The following is a 7,946-nucleotide window of genomic DNA, read 5'->3' on the forward strand; positions in this document are numbered from 1 at the left end:
TCAGTCTCTTCGACGGCTTCAGTAACGACATCTTCATGACCCTGAAGTACAGAGATGATTGCATCACCGCTTTGTTTCATAATATTTCTCATGTCATCATTATGAGCCCCGTTATCCTCTACTTCGTCGTTTTGCACCTAATACGACAATTATATGAGTTAGAGTGCTTCAAGCGCGGAATTCAAATGGCAATCATAAGATCTAGAATTTAAGTGAACTAACATCATCAAAGTTCTTCATTATACATTCAAGACACAAGCAAATAGTGTAAAGTCACAAAAAAGACGTTTTACATCAAGCTCATCTAAGGTGATTTTACACTGCCCTGTATAAGATGACAAGCTGGGAGAAATTGGTAAAGAATATAAGGTTGAGTCATATGTCATTCTCTTCATATGTATGTATCATACAACATTTCCAAAATTCACAGTAATTGGATGACGAGCAAAAAGATGTAGCCGAAACATTGATCTACATGACAGCTGAAAATTTTATGAAAACTTCCTGGAAGTTTACTGTTTTATAGATTTCGACCCCTAAACGGGCTTAAAACCCAAAAGGAGTCTTTGGAAAAACTAAGAAATTTTCTGGGAATAAGAAAGTTGGGGTAGATTATAAAAAACTGATATCGGATGAAGATTCTACAATGTTTTACTAAGAGACTGAATTCTGAATTTTCTGGTGAAGTATTAAGGTAAAAATCTTCATTCATTCATATGGATCCTCATTTATTTGATCACAAATCAACAATTTCATGCTTCTATGAAGACAATCTTAAGTGGTCTCTGAGCCGTTCGAGAAGTCATGGTTGCCGGTGTCACCATTAGGATCATTATTACCTCTATTCGGTTCCGAGTCGTGAGAGCCATCTTCCTCATCATCCTCCGAATGGACATCATTAATATTTTGCTTGTCCATGAGAACCTCTACCTGGATACATCAACAATAAGCATTATTATTTTATTCAGAAAGTACCACAAATGGTTATGCAGAGAGGAACTGACTATTGATACTTGAAAAGGATACGGGCCTGTCTGCTGGTACTTCCCGTAGTAAAACACTGAAGAAACGACACTGAAATATCTAGAAGCCTAGAACTGTAGAACCGTTTGAAGTTCAATCGTCAAAAGCTCCATAACCCTAGAACAATACTAGATTGAAAGGGGAATAGGAAGAGGACTGACTTCTTGAGAAATTCTAGCAGACTTTTCATCGGATGGTTAGGGAAAGAAATCGTCGATATTTTCATATTTGTAGAGGAACAGAAACATAAACCCTAGATTAAATTCCCATAAATCTCATCTCGAATTGTTGTTCTGTTAGAATGAAGACAATATCTGGTACAATAACTTCATCAAAACCAGTCTTTTTATCATCAGTTGCTTCACATATGAAAAGTTTATATTCCTGCTGCACTTTCAGTTTATGTTCAACGAACTGCATATGCTTTTAACGAACTTGTTCGCCTTCACAAAGATGTGAAAGCTGGGAAGTCTGGTCGTAATCACAAAAGAAACCAAATTGTAGAAGAAAATGGAAACCTAGTTGAAGCAGAAGAAGATAGTGAAATTGGGGAAAAGGAGAAACGGGAGAATAAGAAAAGTTATGCGAATATGGAAGTTGTGGAGAAACAAAGTGTCGGTAATCAAAAGTCCTGTAATTTGCACTTGTCTTTTCTTTTTGTGGTAATTATATAAATGTCCCTTGTTTTGACGGGATTTAAAAATACCCCTCTCCATCTATAAACCCATCAAGGACCCATTAACATTCTTTTTTTTCTTTCATATTTACCCTTTCACTTTCAATAAGGTTTTATAGAAAATTGTTTCTTTATTTTCATTCTTTACATTATAGATCTAGACTTTCTTTCTCATTCTCTCCCGAGAACAACCACTGCCGCCACCACCATCACCGCCGCTTCCTTAGCATTTTCTCGCCGTCGTTATGAAATCTATGAATAAAGTTTTTTTATAGAGAGAGATGTAGTAACTATGATGATGTCGATGGTGTCTCTGGCGGCGACGACAGTGGAGGAGGTATGATATTTCATTTTAGGTTTCAGAGATTTTTCAAAATTGCTTTCGTGTCTGTATATGATTTGATTCAGATTGAATCTGTGTATATTTCGATTTGATTTATTGATCTCGAAAGTATTAGATGATTTCTATTTTTATGTTTTAGGTTTTGATTTGTGAAAATTTTAGAGTTGGAAAAGTAATGATGATGATGGTGGTGATGCTGGTTGTGGTGGAGGAGGTATAATTTCTTGTTGTGTTCTAGACATCAAAATTTAACTTACTTCAATTTCTAAATTGGCTATGGAGATAAAATGGGTCTTTCTCTTATTTAAGTTTTTGTTGGTGGTGGTGGGGGTGTTGTAATGTGTTTTTTATTGTTGGTGGTGCTGAGGGTGGAATGATGAAATTAGTGGTAGAAAATGGTGATTTTGGTTGTTGTGGCGATGATGGTAGTGGAGAATGGGTGTGATTGGTGGTTGGGAGACGTCCACGGGGATTGCATTCTTGTTATATATCAAGGAATGGATAAAGGATAATTGGTGTTTGGTACTCAGAATTTGACCAACACTAGGCTTTGGTTTAACATTTGTCCAACGTTAGGACTTGGTACCTGGACTGGATGTTGACTACAATTGACTAGGTCAAATGTTAAATTAACGTTTAGAAATTATTTAAAAAATAAAAAACATATACATAATTAAAATAAAATGAAATTAAAAGACAAAGTTACTGTTATAACCTGCTACATAAGTTTTACTTCATGATTTCATCTTCGAATCCTCTTCACACCACGACCACCACCATCACTTTCTCTGTATCTCTTTCCCGCATCAGACATGCAACCACCATCACAACCAAAGTATCCTTCCCTGTCTCTTTCTTCCGATAGCTAATTTATTGATGAACTAAAATATGTATCCGGATCTTTCAATCTTTAATCCTTTTCTTCTTTAGAATCGCCATACTCACCGTAATCACCACAAACAAAACAACAACAATTTGGGTTTTGGTTTAGTGAAATTTGGGTTTCGGTTTAGTGATATTGGGGTTGATTTGATTTGAAAAATTGGGGGTTTGATTTGATTTGAAAAATTAGGGTTTAATTTGATTCTGAAATTAGGGTTTCCATCTAGTGAAATTGGGAGCTTATTTGATTCAGAAATTGGGTTTCCATATAGCGAAATTGGGGGTTTGATTTAATCGGTAAATTTGGGTTTTTTTTTATTCAGAAATTCAAGTTTTGTTTGATTCACTAGGGTGTTTGTTGTTAAGGATTATTCGAGTAATCAGATTCCCTGTTAGCTTTGTTCAAGAAGAAGAAGGGGAAGCCTATATCTAGAAATTCAATGCTTGCTTGCTTACTTCTCTGATTGTCAAGAAATGGGTTAGTATTGTGAATGGAATTTGAGCACGAACAAGGAAGAAAGTTGAGCTGCTGCTGAAGATGGGAGCTATTCCGATAACTTTTAAAGATCAAAGTGAAGAGATGTGTGAGGCTGTCTAGTCTAGTTTTACAATAATGGGCTTGTTTAGATTGATTGTCTTGCAGAGAAGTAGATTTGGAAAGCTTAAAGATCGTACATCTGCATCTCCACCGTCAAAACCTCATGCATCAAGTGTTTCTGAAGACCAGTTTTACATTTTCTCCGGTTCATGTATATAAGAGAGAAGAAAATGGAGAATCAAATTTTGAATTCCCTTGTATGCAAGCCCAATACTTTCCACACCAAGGAAGCTGGTAGAATCATTGATTCCAATGCTAACTTTAAGAAGCTCAGTGTCAGTGAGTCCCATGAATTGATCATCTACGACTTTTAAAGGCAGTTTTGGTTTTGCCTTTTTTTCTCCAATGAGTTAAAAACTCAGTCAAAGTTGAAAATAAAACAATTGATGGCTTTGAGGGACAATGATTTCCTCTGTTTTTGCTCTAATGGGATTGACATATTGGGTAACTTCAGCTCAGGTATACCACCACGAAGCTTTCAGATTTTTGTAAATATCAAGAAAACTGAAAGGTATTATAGTAATCTGTTTAATAATTAATTTTTATATTAATTTTCTAATAATTACTAAACATAAATTAGGACTTAACCTAGTCAATGCGGGTCAACGTCTGATCCAGGTACCAAAGCCTAATATTGGACAAATGTTAGACCAAAGCCTAATATTGGTCTAAACCTGAGTATCAAACTCCAATTATCCCATTGATAAAAGGTGTGTAATGTTTTATAGATTGCATTCTTGTTAAGGTTGTGGGTTGATTTCTTATATAATTAAGTTTGTTGAAACATAATAATGAGTGTATTTTCGTACTTGCGGTTTTTAATGAGGATGCCTTTTGGATTTCAGGGAGAACTGTAGTGAAAAGATGGAGCAGTTATTTGGCAAGATGCTTCAACCATTCTGGTGGGTACGACTATAAAAGGAGCTAGACAAGAAGCTGATGGAGCATGAGGTAATGGGATGGTGTTTTATTGATCAAATGTTTAAGTTTAATAAATTATTAAATGAGCACAGAGAAGCATCTAAGTTTTGGTCCTACTACTGTCTCCTTGCTCTTTGGTAAGACTACTTTAATTTTGTACAAACAATGATTGTGTTGAAGTGATGCAACTTAGTTGGAGATTGCGAAGTACAGGGAGAATGAGAGAATAAGACTAATTTGTATTATCTTCATTTCATTTATATTAGAGCCAATACTGATCCAAAATTCCAAATCCATTTTACAGGTATGTTTCTAAGGCACTTTTGTGTTTATTTTTGCCTATTTGTATATATGCAGTTAGATTTTTAGGTTGCTCGTGAATCATTTTGTAGTTAGTTCTCTCATTGTAAAAAAGATCTCTGGTATGTTGATTAGTGGGAGTCAGATTGTGCACTTAAGCACAAATAAGCACATCTTAGTCTAAAAAATACGGGGAATCTTAGTACGAGATTAGTTTATTTTGTAAGCTTAATATAGTTTTGTGCATGTTGGAATTTTCTGTACCTAGTTCTACTATATTTCTTGTTGCGGGAAATTGTGCGTATGAATGTATGCGAGTGTACTATGTAATCACGTAAATGATTAGCTGCTTGTCAGAAATTTGTGTATTAAATGTGGACTTCCTAAACAGGCTCCAAGTCTTCATTGATGTCTTACCTACATCGAGTATTCTTGTTCTGCCCGGCATGAGATGTTATAGACTCAGACATCCGAGGAGAGGTATTATGCATTCATTCATTTTATCTTTTAAGAGGGGGATTCATGGACACTCTTAGATGGACAAGGTCGGACAAGATGTGTGTCATTTTCTCCGCAAAACCCAAACGATAATGAATTTAAGTCTAATATTTTGATGGTATATTATTCTTATAAGACTCTACATTCCTACAAAAAAAATGAGCACAATTCGAGATGTACAAAACCACCATCTACCCCTTTGAATATTAGCCGTTCAAAATTAACGGTTGAAATTAAGATCGGTAGATGGTCAGGTTTGCTATTTCGAATTGCATTCATTTTTGGTAAGAATGTAAAGTCTTATAATAGGAACATATCAATAAAATATTAGACTTAAATTCATTATCGTTTGAGTTTGCCGGAGAAAATGACGCAAATCTTGTCCGACCTTGTCCATCTAAGAGTGTCCATGAATCCTCCCTCATCTTTTAATATCGCGACTTTTATTCATTTATGAGAAAAAGATCCCTAGATTTCAGTTTTTATGGGATCAACTACTGTTGTTGATCCCATAAATGGATCAGTTTTTATATAAGAACTAGGTATCACCGGGGCCTTACGGCCCCGGCTCAACCTTTTCCTTATAATTTAGTGTACGTACTTTATTTCTTGGTAATACTACATCAAGAAAGACTACAACTTAGTTAATCATACACAATAGATATATCATTTTAGGGTATTATATGCTTCCATAATATCAGTAAGTATCTAATAACATCAGTATTAATAAAATCATTTTATATTTACAGACACATTTCTAGCAAAATCCTAAGGTTTAATTCCATAACTTCGTTTACATATATGGGTTTATTTTGTATAATATGTTTTTGATGATCAATAGTAATTTGGTAAGTAACAAAGTTTTCTTAAATGAAAAAATGCCACCACCATTAGTATTACATGGTTTGAGCCTTGTGAATGAAAGAAGCGTTATAAAATCCGGGAGGGAAGAAATGAAGCTGAATTCTATGGAAACCCTCTTATCGACCTCCATAGTTGATATTGGTTTTATATTCATGCAAGTTATTGAAGACAATTCTTCCTTCGATCCTGATCGCTAAACTGATAGACATGTTTGTGTTCTCAGTGATGATCCTTAGAAAAGGTCTCTCTTTGATACATGAATTTTAGTCACGATCGAGTCTCTAACACTGCAAAATATTCCAACTTCCTTGGATATGGCATTGTTGTACCCCCAATTGTCGCCAGACATCATTAATCTCATAATGTTTATTGGTTTGTGGGATGAAATTACTTGCTCTTGTTCTGGTTTTACAGGACTGTTATGGCTAAAGCTCCAGAAATCAACCCATTGAGAGTAACCAACACAAAAGTGTGCGCAACCTGCTCACTCAGTCACTCTCCGACGTGCAATCCTCAATTTCAGAGATGATAGTTACATTATGGTCCACCATTAGTCTCTTATTACCAACTAAGACCAATTTATCATCCACATTCCCGCTGACTCATATCTTGGGTGTACATCAAAGTCCTCCAATTTTGCCGTGTGTTTCAGGTTAGATGCATACATCTGGTGCAGCTTTTTAGCATGGTGTACAACAGCCTTAGCTATTGGATGCTCACTGGTTGCTTGCCTAGAATAAAATTTCTCAACTTCATTATGTTAATAAACAACACTGCCAAGCTACTTGGGGGATAAGTAAATTAGTTTTCTTTTATCCGTTAAAATAGAAAGAAACCTGTCCTTCCGATGTCCTAAATTAGATGCGTGCATAAATCCTTAACGAAATTCATGCATATAGGATCGCTTGGGAAAGAAGAACAAAATCTGCATAGCTTCTATCAGCCATAGAAGTGAGTAATTGAATTATGTTGGTATAATTCATCTGTAAAGACTGTAATATACAGAAAATTAATTAGTGATGCAGTAAAGTAATTTAGAAATCTTACCTGGAGACCTGCATCACTATCCGTGTACAATGGTTTGTTGCTCCTTGCTTCTCGTACGTAACTGCACATTTTATTTAGAGCCTTACAATGAATGCTTAGTCTAAAATAAAGTACTTATTCATGTCCAAAATGCTCCACTTTAACTGAGTCTCCCCAGAGATGTATGATTGGATAAGACGGTATTTTGAACTGAAAATTGTGAATTTTCGCACTTAACATGTTACATACACCATGTGAGTTTAAGATCACAATACAGTCTTCAATAAAATTCATGAAACATCTGCAAAACAATGGCAAATAGTAGCAAGAAAAAAAAAGTTTCTAATAAAATACGCAGAAAGGAATTGATATAAGTCCCCGTTGGAATTATGGTCAGGTTTTCGGGATCAGAAAAACCGTGCTCATCAACTATTACTAATGCACATCCAATAGCTTCTTCAACAAATTCCATAATATAAGGTACGACCCGTTAAAATTATGATAGAAGATATGGTCTAACCTATCGACTATCGTGCATCAAGTCAAATCTTCAATCTAAATTACTACAGAGCCGCACAGAAAACAAATAGAGTCTCAATTTCTATAACCTTAAGAGGAAAATGATGGCTCTTTTTAACACTGAAATACTGAGCAACTATTGCAATACCAAGAACTGAAGTCCAATCATAGGCCTAAGCATGCTGCCGCCAACCAACACAACCTCATCAAGATGACCATTCTTTTCTAACATCAAAAATATGGTGGATATATAATCCTGTCCTGAACTCAAATTCATTCCTCTCAATCCAACAAAT

General features: G+C 35.3%; 1 long non-coding RNA gene across 2 annotated transcripts; it reads left to right on the top strand.

Moving 5' to 3' along the window:
• The first annotated feature begins 2,785 nt into the window (after nucleotides 1–2,785).
• Nucleotides 2,786–6,901, top strand: LOC113345791. 2 transcript variants are annotated; one of them, XR_003358299.1, is made up of 4 exons: nucleotides 2,786–4,033; nucleotides 4,141–4,232; nucleotides 4,368–5,223; nucleotides 6,520–6,901. It is a non-coding gene; the product is annotated as an uncharacterized LOC113345791 (long non-coding RNA). The 2 variants fall into 2 exon arrangements; XR_003358298.1 differs by lacking the exon at nucleotides 6,520–6,901 and having other exon boundaries at nucleotides 4,368–5,350.
• The last annotated feature ends 1,045 nt before the right edge of the window (nucleotides 6,902–7,946 follow it).

The sequence above is a fragment of the Papaver somniferum genome, unplaced genomic scaffold, assembly GCF_003573695.1.
Source record: "Papaver somniferum cultivar HN1 unplaced genomic scaffold, ASM357369v1 unplaced-scaffold_83, whole genome shotgun sequence".
Lineage (NCBI taxonomy): Eukaryota > Viridiplantae > Streptophyta > Magnoliopsida > Ranunculales > Papaveraceae > Papaver > Papaver somniferum.